This window comes from Thalassophryne amazonica, chromosome 11 (genome assembly GCF_902500255.1).
Source record: "Thalassophryne amazonica chromosome 11, fThaAma1.1, whole genome shotgun sequence".
Taxonomy (NCBI): Eukaryota; Metazoa; Chordata; class Actinopteri; order Batrachoidiformes; family Batrachoididae; genus Thalassophryne; species Thalassophryne amazonica.
This window is the reverse complement of record NC_047113.1, coordinates 65,898,755-65,912,281: the sequence shown is the minus strand read 5'-3', so window position 1 is coordinate 65,912,281 and position 13,527 is coordinate 65,898,755. Positions and strand designations below refer to the sequence as shown.

The window sequence follows — 13,527 nt, the reverse complement described above, 5'->3', positions numbered from 1 at the left end:
TGTGGTATAGTCTGGTATGAAAATGGCTGATGGATCTAATGGAGCTAATGTGTTGTTCAGACAGATGTTTTGTGTAAACTGACCTGAGGGACCTAGGGTGAATTCCAAATGAAATTCAAATAAATAGTACACTATACTATTGGAAATTATATTATTATAATTATTATACTATTGGAATTATATACTATTGGATTTGCTTCATTTGTACATTTGTTAGTTATTTTCCAGTTATGCTTGTTTTATGATGCATATCTTTATTTTGTTACATTTTAAAAAATAAACAAAAATGAGTGGCATTTCTATTCATGAATGTGATTTAACAAAGGTAAAAGGAACAAATTTAACATGTGTGGTGTTTATATTATTTGCAATTGAGATGAAGTAAACATCTTCTGAGTAGTTAAACCAAAAAAAAAAAAAGATTTGATTATATTGAATTAGAAGCCCCAAAATGCAATAGGTCCAGCAGACCCAGCAGGATTCCCTGTGTAACAAAAAAACAAAGACCCTATAAGGGTTAAGGTATGCCGAAACACAATAGGTGTTATTTTACAGAACAACTCAGCATACCATGGACAGAAATAATGTATACATGGCTGTGAGACCAGGAGATATAGAGAAGAGGAAGAAGAACCTTTATTTATATAGCACCTTTCACAGATATGCAAATATTTACTAATTTTGAAATGAATGCCTGCAACACGTTTCAAAAAGTTGGGATGGGGCAACAGAAGACTGGGAAAGTTGATGAATGCTCAACGAACATCTAATTGGAAACAGGTGAGTGTCACGATTGGGTATAAAAGGAGCATCCCCAAAAGGCTCAGCCATCCACAAGCAAAGATGGGGCAAAGATCACCACTTTGTGAACAACTGCATGAAAAAATAGTCCAACAGTTTAAGAACAATGTTTCTCAGTGTTCATTTGCAAGGAATTTATGGATTCCATCATCCACAGTCCATAATATAATCTGAAGATTCAGAGAATCTGGAGAACTTTGTACACATAAGCGGCAAGGCTGAAAACCAACATTGAATGCCCGTGACCTTCAATCTCTCAGGCAGCACTGCATTAAAAACTGACATCACTGTGTAAAGGATCTTACTGCATGGGCTCAGGAACACTTCAGAAAACCATTGTCAGTTAACACAGTTTGTTGTTACATCTAGAAGTGCAAGTTATAACTCTACCATGCAAAACGAAAGCTATACATCAACAACATCCAGAAACGCTGCTGCCATCTCTGGGCCCGAGCTCATTTGAAATGGACAGACACAAAGTGGAAAAGTGTGCTGTGGTCTGATGAGGCCACATTTCAAATTGTTTTTGGAAATCATGGACGTCACGTCCTCCGGACAAAAGAGGAAAAAAAAACATCCAGATTGTTACCAGTCCAAAGTTCAAAAGCCAGCATCTGTGATGGTATGGGGGTGTGTTAGTGCCCATGGCATGGGCAACTTACACATCTGTGATGGCACCATCAATGCTGAAAGGTACATCCAGGTTTTTGAGCAACACATGCTGCCATCCAAGCAAGGTCTTTTTCAGGGACTTCCCTGCTTATTTCAGCAAGACAATGCCAAGCCACATTCTACACATGTTACAACAATGTGCCTTCATAGTAAAAGAGTGCGGGTAATAGACTGGCCCATTGAAAATGTGTGGCGCATTTTGAAGAGCAAAATATGACAATGGAGACCTCGGACTGTTGAACAACTGAAGTCGTACATCAAGCAAGAATGGGAAAGAATTCCACCTACAAAGAACAATTAGTGTCCTCAGTTCTCAAACGCTTATTGAGTGTTGTTAGAAGGAAAGTTGATGTAACACAGCGGTAAACATACCACTGTCCCAGCTTTTTTGAAATGTGTTGCAGGCATCCATTTCAAAATGAGCAAATATTTACACAAAACAATAAAGTTTATCAGTTTGAACATTAAATATCTTGTCTTTGTGGTGTATTCAATTGAATATAGGTTGAAGAGGATTTGCAAATCATTCTATTCTGTTTTTATTTACATTTTACACAATGTCCCAACTTCATTGGAATTGGGCTTGTAACTCTGACTCCTTAAAGGAAAGGTACAACTGAATATCATCAATATAAAGGTGATAGGACACATTCTTAAAATTGCTAATGAAAAGGACTGATGTACAACAAAAACAGGATCGGACCTAAGAGAGATCCCTGAGGAACTCCATGTAGCAAAGGAGAAGCTTCAGACATAATATTATTTATGCAAACAGAAAAAGTTATATTTATCAAATAGGAGGACAGCTACTTCATGACTGTCCCAGAAATGCCAAAATCACAATGCATTCTCTGTAGCAACAGTTAATGGTCTACGGTGGCATAAGCTGCAGACAAATCCAATATAATTAAAACTGAATACTGACCACGGTCAGCAGCCATCTGGATGTCATTAGACACTTTTAGCAGGGCAGTCTCAGTAGAGTGCATCTTATGAAAGCCAGATTGAAATTTGTCCAACATTTCGTTATTATATAGAAAAGCAGTCAACTGCTATGCCACCACCTTCTCCACATCCTTTGAGAGAAAGGGCAGTAATTGCCAGGCTCAGCTGGATCTAAATGAGGATTTTTGAAAATAGGACTTATTGCTGCTTGTTTGAAAAAGCTTGGGACAGATCCAGTAGAAAGAGAAAGATTGATCACATTCATAATATGTGGTGCAACAAGGTCATTTACCTTATAAAGTAAAGATGTAGGCATGATATCAAAAGGGCACAACGAGGGTTGAGTTTTTTCCAGTAACCCCATAATATCCTACAATGTTACTGGAGAAAACACAGACCAGAAGCAAGAATTAGCAGATACAGGAAGTAAAGTGGTCCCCTTAAAAGGTAATACATTTGCCCTGATCTCCTCCACTTTATCCACAAACTGTTTTAAAAACCTGTAACAGTCATCAGTTGTGAAAACTGGCAGTGATGGAGCTGACGGAGACACAATTTTATGAATTGTGTCAAAAACAACCTGGGGATTTCTCGTTTGTATTCACCAGTTTGACAAAGTAGGTAGATTTACCATGTTTAATCATATCATAAAACTGCATGTAGTGTGTACATACATCAGTCGCACTGTCTTGTGCACATGATAACTTGAACAAAAAGTGTTCACTTCTACCAAATTATAACTGGAAATACTTAAGTATATGGATATTGGACGGGTTTTAATTTGAAGATGATTGGGTTTCACCAAAAGCATCTGTGTTATTGAACAGATTATTGGTTCTTGGAAAATGATCCACCTGGCAGCTGTAAGTGTTTTCTTCTTCCCCACCCCCTCATATCATCACCTAATGAAGGTTGCCATCCAGGACTCCAGGCTGTGGTGTAGCCACCCCTTATTTTGTGCTGCCATCACGAAATGAATTTGTGTTCTCATCACGAAAAGCACTACAATTTCTTGACAGGAGCACAAACCATAGATTAATTTACTTTTCGTGATGTCATCACGAAATGGTGTGAGATCGGGTTGTCTTGTCACACCGGAACGCAGAAGACATGAAGTGAATATCTCATATTATAGATTTCAAAATGGAGAAAGCTTGTTGCATGAGTGAATTTATTGATTAGAATTAATTATGACATATAACTGATAGGAATGTTCTTGTGAGTTTTTGTTTTGTTTTGTTTGTTTTTTTCACCATGAACTATATTTTGTGTGATTCTGTGAAAAACATCTGATGACAGGTGACTTCACTCCCTCTCTAGTTACCCACATCCCAAAGAGGTAGCATTGTTAGGTCTGATATTGACAGCTGATTTTTATTACCCAAAGTAGTGTCAGAACACACAGCGAATCCAGAATGTTGATGTTGAGATAACAGACGTTATAATTTCATACATATGCACACGGGAGTAAATGATGTTTATTGCTTTCCAGACATCCAGATCACAAAGACCGATTTGGTCTGGTGTCTTTGGTTGGACATGTAAACAGATGAAACAGCCACATGGGGAATCAGGCACTGACAGTTTCAAATGGGGCTGGTGGGGTCAGCACATTAGAACAGAAAGGTCACTTCATTGGGATGCTGCAACAAAGGCTGTTAAATGTGAAAAGGTCTACAGAGCTCAACTCAACAGCAGAAGTGGAACAAAAACATAGACAAAACAGTTTTACCAACACCAAGGGAGATGATTGAAGATCAGTGTCATTCTGAAATTTGTTAAAACAGATTTTTATTGTCAATTGTCCACTTTTTATGAATGCAGTCCTTTGCTAATAATAGAAACAATAGCAGCATATTTAAGAAATCCATCTGAAAACTCAAAGGATGCTACAAAAAATAAAACATGCACACCGACAAAGCGGTGAAGCAGGGTATTGTAATTGGGCACGTTTGTGTCTGTATGTGAACAAAATAACAAAAAAAAAGAAATGACTGGATGAGAAACTATCTCAAGATGTGTAACTTTTGGAGAGGAGGAGACAAAGGTGAAGCTGAACAAAAACATGGCATTGAAACATATTTTCTGCTATATCTCCACAGGTAATAGGACTACAGAGATGATCTGACGTTTATATTGATCAGCAAAATATCTGTTGTTGTTTAATATAAGTGCTATCATGATCAAGTCAGAAGGAAGTGATAATGGAAGTAATGTTTGTTCAAAAAATACATGTCCCATTGTGCAGACCACACAGGGTTTGCGTCAGCCCTCTGAAGCCTATTAGGCAGTCACAGGCTCATTTTTGTCATTTGAATTCCTGCATACTTTATCCTATCTCGAAAACTTTAATTTGCTCCATCTAAATCCCTGTTCTCACTTTCATGGATATGCACCCCGGAATGCCACATTCTATAACTGCAACAACCCAGAAGATGCCCATAATTGTGAAACATGGTTTGATGAGGTAATGTTCCAGACTTATACCATGTGATGTGTGCGAAAACAACTCCTTCACACCTGTAGTAGAACTTCAGCACAATCTATCTATCTATCTACCTATGACATTGAAAAACTTGCAGTATGCTGTTACCACAATGGAACTCAAATGGTTGTCGTTGATGATTTTTTTTGGAACAAGAATGTAAATGGTAACATTATAATGAAATTCAGGAAGTGCTGTTCTCGTACGTCAGCCAGAGCGCTTACCCAGCAAGACAGAGTTACCACTGTCAGTGAACGCTGAAGGCTGCTGTCAGATTGAGGTCATCCATGACATGTTTTTCACAACAGTCTGATCATTCAGCCACACTTTTTTATCATCTAGAGGTGATGACGCAGCCACCTTCATTTAAAGAAAAAAGGTGGGAGAAGAGTGACTTTTTTCCGATAGTGTATTGACTTTGGCTGAAATGGAAATAACCTTTCATCCATTTCTCCTGCTCTGCCAGTGTACAGAAAATATGTTTTTTATGCTGAATTGTAGTGGATATCTAATAAGGTTTTGTTAAATCAATTTGTATCCCTTATGAAAATGCTTTTAACCTTGTATTTAGAAAGAGTACTTGTACTTTCTCTTTTTCAGCTGTTTTGTTAAAACTCAGTTTCACATTCGTACTTCAATGTTGCGTGATCCCACGACAGTGTTATGTGTTGGACGCAGCCCGGAGAACCGACCAGCGTTTGAAGGACCCAGTATAAAATAAGCAGAGCACGGTACAAAGGATAACTGAGTTTAATAAACGTAACAGTGATGTGAAAAAATACAAACAAATAAGTGCGCGGTCTGGCGTGGCGGATTTGCGGTGCGCTCCTAGCAGCACAAAACGGTCCGGAGCCAGAACCAGTTCGGACCCAAGGACCCCGCCGACACCCCCCAGGTGGCCGTGACAAACCGAGTCTGTGAAAGAAGAAATCATCATGTGAGTTCACACTCCACACACAGAGAGACCGCTCAAAGGTGTACAAACAGCAAACACTTCCTGGCTTAATTACTAATCAGCTTCCCACCCTGCAGGCATGGAACACCCTGTTCACAAAACTCCACTGCAGTGGAAGCTGATTAAACGACTACATACAGCTCAATATAATAAGGTGTGAGGGACACCACATTTACTGACTGTATAAATGTTAGTCACAAAATCTAACGTACCTCAGGAAGTGTGCTGACGAGCATGAGACCTCACCCCCTCCTCTTTCACAGACTATGCATCAAACCTGGACGTTCTCTGCATCCACTGATGATGAGATGGCTCTCGAGATGACGATCTCACCCGTCTGGTCACAAGGTCGAGTCTCTGGCAAATACACACTGTATACTCCAGACTTAAATGATACCATGTTCCAATCCATGTAGATGCACCACAGCTGTGAGTCCTGACGAGCTGCACGTGATCAGCCTCAGGTGGTCAGGGTGAGGTCCTGATAAACTCAGCTACACAGCCACTCAGTCCCAAATGCGCACCACCTGGGAGGAAAACCAAAAGACAGAAACAAAAGACACACAAAAGCCAGCCAGGCACGCCAGCCACAACAGACAGTCTGATTTGTTGGATTAAAAAAAAGCTAAATAAATTAATATACAAAATTAAAAATACAGCTGTTACCAAGGCTGGTTTTTGAAAGAAACTGGGCCCTCGCCAAGCCCTTTTGAAGCATTTCCACACACATTTCAATTCATGCTGAACAAAAACCCAATGTAAACTGAGGCTCTGGATCCAATGGGGTTGGAGAATATCTGTTGTGTGAGCCGCTGAAGAGGAGGTACTGCTGGCCCACCACCACCAGATGGCGCCCTGCTTGAAGTGCGGGCTTCAAGCAGAGAGGGCGTCATAGCAACCGGGAGTGACAGCTGTCACTCATAATCAGCACCAGCTGTCACTCATCCACATCACCATATAAGCCGGACTGCAACTCCACCTCCTCGCCAAGAAATCAGCTACCTTGGAGGTAATTTCTCTGCTGTATTTAACGCTGACTTATAGTCTGAACTTCTTTGCAGCCGTTTTCCTGTGGTGTTGCCTTATCTGTGGGATTGGCGTTTGGTGTGATCAGTGACGGCTTCGCTTCACACCCCAACCAGATAAGTGGTTAGACAGGAGCTGCACGAGTGTGTGATTGGAGGTGGAGGTGCTCCCTCCCAAAAGAACACAGGGGATTACTGAGTGTGCGTACTCACACTCACCTGTGCTGTTTCTGTTCTCTGCCAGCAGTGCCAGGTCTGACAGCTGGAGACGGTGACCACCTGGGGACTCAGGACTTGGCGGCTCCGGTGTTCTTCAGATCCGTTGGCGGTGAGGGCCGTGTGGGATCCGGCTCGGTTCTGGACGGGCGTCTCCTATCCTCAAGCCTGCCCACACGTCACCCAACGTGTAATTGACTGTAGTTCCAAACTTGTTGTTGTCTGTATTCTGTTGTGCACAATTTACAACATTAAATTGTTACTGTTTGGCTTATCCATTGCCCGTTCATTTACGCCCCCTGTTGTGGGTCCGTGTTCCTACACTTTCACAACAATATCGCCTCATTCTTAGTATGTGTTGTGGCTGCAATATCAAATTAACCAGAGATCCACCTACCATTGATTTTAAGGCAACAAATGCAACTGTTTCTTGTTGAGATAGCAAATGTAGAAGTGAGAGGTTTTCTGGGACCTCGCCACAACAGGCAAGACATAGATTTGCACACATAAGAGATTCATTTTTTATTCATCCGTTATTAACCAGGGTAGTCCAATTGAAATCAAGATCTCTTTTGCAAGGGTGACCTGGACAATTATAAAGTTTCCAGTTCACCTAACCTGTATGTCTTTAAATGTGAGAGGAAACTGGAGCACCTGGAGGAAACCCACACAAACATGGGGAGAACATGGAAACTACACAGACAGGCCACAGATGGTAACCGATCCCATGACCTTCTCGATGTGAGGCAACAGTGCTAACCACTAAGCCACCATGTTGCCCAGGCTCATGAACATTGTTTAAAAACAGGAGTGCAATATGAACTCTTAATATAGACTGACTTGGCAGAAAATGATGGCAAGCCAAGAACTTTGAATATGGAAAGGGATAATATTATGTCAGTTTATTTTCCTTTAAGATTCAGAGATTTTACCATCATCACTATCATCATCATCATTATTATTATTTAGGTAAGATTTATACTCTGCTAAGTTGGTCTATGCACTCATATTAAGCAGGTGGCAGTATGCATCTAATGTCATTTGCAGTCTGTCAGTCAACTACAAGAATAAGGATTCAGATATTTCAAAGCAGTGTTTCGAATTAGCCATTGCTGATTTGTGGTACTGACAAAAAGTTCTCGTGCCATCTCCAGTCACACTTTCTATCCTTTAATGCCAGGTTTACTTTTCCACTATACTGTTTTATTTTACCTCAAATTGTGATGTCTTCCTTCCCATGTGGAATGTCACACCATGTTTGAAACATGAGTGTTTTACAGGCTGTAGCCAAACATTTGTCTTGATAGTTTATTTCAGGTTTTCTGTTCTATATTTTTTTGGCCATTGTTTGTTTGCCCATGGCGGCTGGCTTAACTCTGCGCATTAATTGGCACTAATGTGAGTGGCAGAGCAGGCTTGTCTATGCATCTATTTGCCCTGTGCACAGTCTCTCCAATCACATTCACAAAGGTCCACAATGTCTGGGTTGCTTCCCACACAAGTCAGCATATTTGCACAGTCACCCAGTTTTTGAGATCTGCCAACAAAACACAGATGTACCATACAATACTGTACTGTATATAGTTGTTCATGATGGATAAATAAATGAAGTCCAAGACTCATTCAATAACTTGGAAATGTATCCGTCTCCTGACTTGTCTGAAGAAAACTGGCTGTAAATGTGATGATTTAATTGTGTGATATTAAAGGGTGACATTGTAGAAAATATGCAACACCATTTTGTTTCATTTTTTATTTAATTTAGTGATTTGCTTTCAGTTTGAGTTTAAAAAGGATGATTTCAGACATTTTAAGATGGAGAAGTCCCACCGAGAAATAGCATAAGGAAATTAAAGTGTGTAAAAAAAACCGAGGGTGTGAGTGTCATTCATAGGCTTTGTAAGTATTCATAATTCATAATATCTCATAATTCATAATTTCAACTTATATCTCAGTATGAAGAGCGCACAGGGCACACAACACACCTCTGATGCCTTTCATTATTCTTTTGGAGTTGATGTCTACATACAGTTATCGTCAGAAGTTTACCTGCACTAATCACGGGCCTGAATGTCATGGTAATGTGGCTTTTACTGAAGTCCTTGAATTTTTATTTTGTTGGGGTGGAATGATTGTACAGCATACATCATTAATGACTTAAAAAAAAAAAAAAACTGGGTGCGCAAGTTTGAATTTATTTTGGATCTTCTCTAATATACAGAGGGTAAAAATTACACATACAGGCTCAAATATACCCATCTACCCCCACTAATATTCAGTTAAATGTTGAGGTGCAAGCTGAACCTCAACCAGACACTTTTGGTAGCCAAGCTTCTGTCATAATTCTGGCTGGGTGTTTGACCACTCTTCTTGACAGAATTGGAAGAATTCATTTATACTGGTGGATTTCCCAGTACCAACCTGGCTTTTCAACATAGTGCAGAATTTGTAAACAGGTTGACGGTGGGGTTTGGGAAGACCATTCCAGATTCATGCTTTAGTCAACCCAGATCTGGTTTTGATGTGTGTTTGGGATCATTATCTTGTTGGACACCCAATTTTGGCCAAGTTTCAACCATCTTGCTGTTGATTTGAGGTGACATTGAAGAATTCGGAAGTAGTCCTCCTTGTTCATTATTCCATCCACTTTATACAATACACCAGTACCACTGGCAGCAAAACAGCCCCAGAGCATAATGCGACCACCACCATGCTTGACAGGTGATACAGTGTTCTTAAGTTTGAAAGGCTTACCTTTACTCCTCCAAACATACCTTTGTCATTGTGGTCAAATAACTGTCTTTGTCTGACCATAAAACCTTGTGCATGTGGGCAGCTAGAAATTTCAGTCTGGCTTGAAGGTGTCAATTTTGCAGCAGGGGCTTCTTTCTTGATCAGCACTCTCTCAGTCTATGGCGATGTAAAATTTGCTTCACTGTTGACAGTGGTGTTCCAGCAGTCTCCAGTTCATGGTAGACCCAGAGCCTTGATGGTTCATTGGATTTTTCCTGAAGATCCTAACCAATTTCCTCTCATCTGAGGTTGACAGTTTGGGTATTCTTCCAGACCTGGGCAATGTAGTGACACATCCGACTGACTTGTTTTTACGTACAGTTGTTTGAACTTGGAATCTGCAGTTGTTTAGAAATGGCTCCAAGAGACTTTCCCAACTTGTGTAAATCTACACTTCCCCTAGTTAGAGCTTCACTGAGTTCCTTGGACATTCCAATTGTTCTGAGTATTTGTCAGTCCAGTGAGTGCTATCAAACATGCCCCTTTATGCTGGAAAGGAGAAACTACTAGTTGTAGTTCATCATGATCACTAACAAGGAGTTAATAGATAGGCCTTGACCATGTCACGTTAAAAGACAATGTAGAACCTTCAGCTGCACTTGTTAAAAGACTTAAGTGAATGTATGTATGAATAATGTATGAATATATAAATATTCATATGTATGAATATATGTATATATATAGTTGAGCCCTGTATGTAAATGTTTGACCCTGTGTAGATTATAGAAGATCCCAAATAAATTCAAACTTGTGCACCCAGTTCTTGTTTTGTAAAATCATTCATGATGTATGCTGTACAGTCATTCCACTCTGGCAAAAGAACAGTTCAAGGCCATCAACAGCCCCAAAATACCATGACATTCATGCCCATGATGAGTGTATGTAAACTTCTGAGATGGACTAAGTACAAGCCATAACTGCTTCCCTGTGCAGGGAAATAAACTAACATCCCACTGAAATCTGACTTTGTGCTGTTAATAGAATATTTAACATAACAAGAGTTATACAGTAATAAAACTGATATCATGAGTGAATTTGTGCCGGCATGTTCTTTATGCTGCCATGTACCTTAAAATGAAGCCACCAGAGGCTTTATTTAGGTGAGGTGGAAGCACTGAGAGATAATGATCCATTTTCTGAACAGAACAGTACAGTCTGTTTAGATCTGAAAGTCCATTTTTTTTTGTTTCTGGTGAAAACCACAATGACACTGTTGACACGAGTCCCCACGAGACACGTGCATGATGGATGGAAAAGTATCGGCAGTGACCCTGCCAGAGGAACTTTAACATTTAGCTCACAGCTCCTGTGACAAGGTGTTGACGAGATGTGACCTTGCTTCGATAATATCAAGATCACTGTCCTCTTGAAAGCTGAACCAATATTTGATCTACTTGTCCTGATGAAGCTTTGTGTGATTGCTGGATGGAAATGTCATTTTGTTTTTGTTTTTTTTCCCCTTGGGCTGCCTTGTTCAGACTTGGTAAAAGAATCTCCCGGTTTTAGTAATATTATTTATCACAGCAGGTGTCTGAAACAGCATGTAATGTTGTCCTGCACCTCTATGTTCATGACAAATTGAGTGTGCATGTGAATGGTGTCTCAGAAAGCATGTGGAGAGGTGAGATACTGTACATGCAGAAATCTTTTCCTCAAATGATTCAGAATGTTTCATTGCATTAGTTGTTCTCCGTAATGTTTGTCATTGTTTGATCCCTGAGGGGTGATAATCGCCGTGCATGTACGAGTACACACAACGATAACAGAAATTCTGGAAATTTATTTAGGTGTCTGATTATGTAATTATAGTGCTGTTACTGCACATGCATTGCCCTTGTTTCTGTGCCGTGGGTTGCTCTCCTGTTTGCTATTTTCATCTTCCTCTTCAGTCACTCCGTGACAGTCGGCCGGCTTCGTCGCAACTGTGCACAAAAGTTCCTACAAAAGAGGGACACAGTGCGAGTGTGTTAATGAAGATGTAGAAAGGAGATTAGGTTGCCTCTTGGCTTTGTGCTCCTTCTCTGCATGTCAGTTTAATTTTTGCATATTAATCTGGCATTATTTGTCTCTCTGAGGAGCATGGGCGGTGAACCTTTCTGTCTGACACGGCTGGAAATGGCACAGCAGTAATTGTCAAAAGCCAGAGCATATCTCATTGTGCATACGAGAGGAGAAGAGCAGGAGGAGGAGGAGGAGAGCAAAGGGTGGGGAGGTGTAGCAGGAGGAAGGGAGGGAGGATGTACAAGGGAGGGAGAGGAAGAGAGAGAGAGAAAGAGGAGAACAAGCGCCTCGCCTCATTCCGCTGCTTTCTCAGCATCCATTCTGTGAGACCCTGTTCCGGAGAGGAGGGAGCTGCACAACAGGCAAATTGGAGGCGAAAAAGAAGGGAAAATCCACAGAAGAGGGAGGATATCGAGGGGAAATAACACATTATCAGGGCTCTCCGACATCCACTATCATCTCTTACAGCTCTGGAGAGGTGCCTGAAAGTTTCCATCTGGAGGAGAGGCGCCCTCCCCTTGTTATGGGGATGAACAGTGGATGCTGAATTTAATTTCTGAAAGGCAGGATGAGTGTCGTGAAAACCGGCTGGATGCACTTGCAGTGGAGCTGGTAGAAGGTGTCCGTGCCTCTTCTTCTATGGCTCGCACCCTCGCGTTATTTAACTGAGCCAAGGTGGAATATCAGGCGTCGTGCAAGAGGGGGGAAACAGAACCAACCCAAATATTCAAACATCTGGAAAGTAAAGGAGGATGGATTATGATCAATAAAGGACATCCTGTTTGTCAGAAAGTAACTTGTGATCAGAAAGGCTTGAATTGTCGTCTGATTCTGGGGGACTTGGTGGATTTTTCTTCTTCAAACATCTCGTGTGGACTATAAAGATTCCGAGTGGTATTTCAAGGTAAGGACATGTCCCTGACCTCATGTCTGTTCATCCAACATGTCAGAGTAAGTCTGTGTGCGAAGGGTGCAGAGAAGGTGGTCAAATAGAGAGCAAGGTGCGCCGACAAGCTGCTTCACTAGAAACTGCAAACTTGTACTGATGCTCTCACGAATACAGAAGATGATTTTTTTTTTCTCATTGTCGTTGCTCTCTGCAGAGAACAATGTGCGTCTGCATACTTGTGCATGTGTGTTTGCTGAGAGGGAAGATGCCATCTGCAAAGCAATTCATCTCCCTGCTTATTTTGCTTCACAGCGTTTGTCACCAAGGGAGGCTGCTGGTGGAAGGGACGTAATTGCAGTTGCCGTTTGTCCTCGTCTTTGCAGCGGCAAGTCGGTGCAAGTGCAGGGAATGCGTTTATGTACATTTTAGTCTTAATGGCAAGTGCCTCCCTGCATTTTTAAAGGCTGCCGTGCTGCTTTTATCTCTGCGGAGCTGAGTGCGCTCTGTATTATAACATCTCAGCTCCATTACGTTGTGTGTTCACCTTCAGTTTGTGTGTGTTCAGTGTCTTTCTTTCTGTTGCATTCATTCCTGTTCGTGCCAAGTTCCTTTTCAAATGGAAATTGAGATGGTTTTAGGAGATGGTGCACTGAAACTATTCTGTTCTTTTTTTTCGGGGAAGAGTGAATCTGCTGCCTTCTTCATCATCACCAGACAAGTGCAAGGATACCTCCTTTTGGTAAGG

The 13,527-nt window shown here is 41.0% G+C and overlaps 1 protein-coding gene across 1 annotated transcript in view; it reads left to right on the top strand.

Moving 5' to 3' along the window:
* The first annotated feature begins 12,117 nt into the window (after window positions 1–12,117).
* The window catches only part of lingo2 (leucine rich repeat and Ig domain containing 2), an 845,050-nt gene continuing 843,640 nt past the window's right edge, over window positions 12,118–13,527 (top strand). Inside the window, exon 1 of the mRNA XM_034182013.1 lies at window positions 12,118–12,797. The gene's annotated coding sequence lies outside the window, so the exon portion shown is untranslated. The remainder of the gene's footprint in view (window positions 12,798–13,527) is intronic.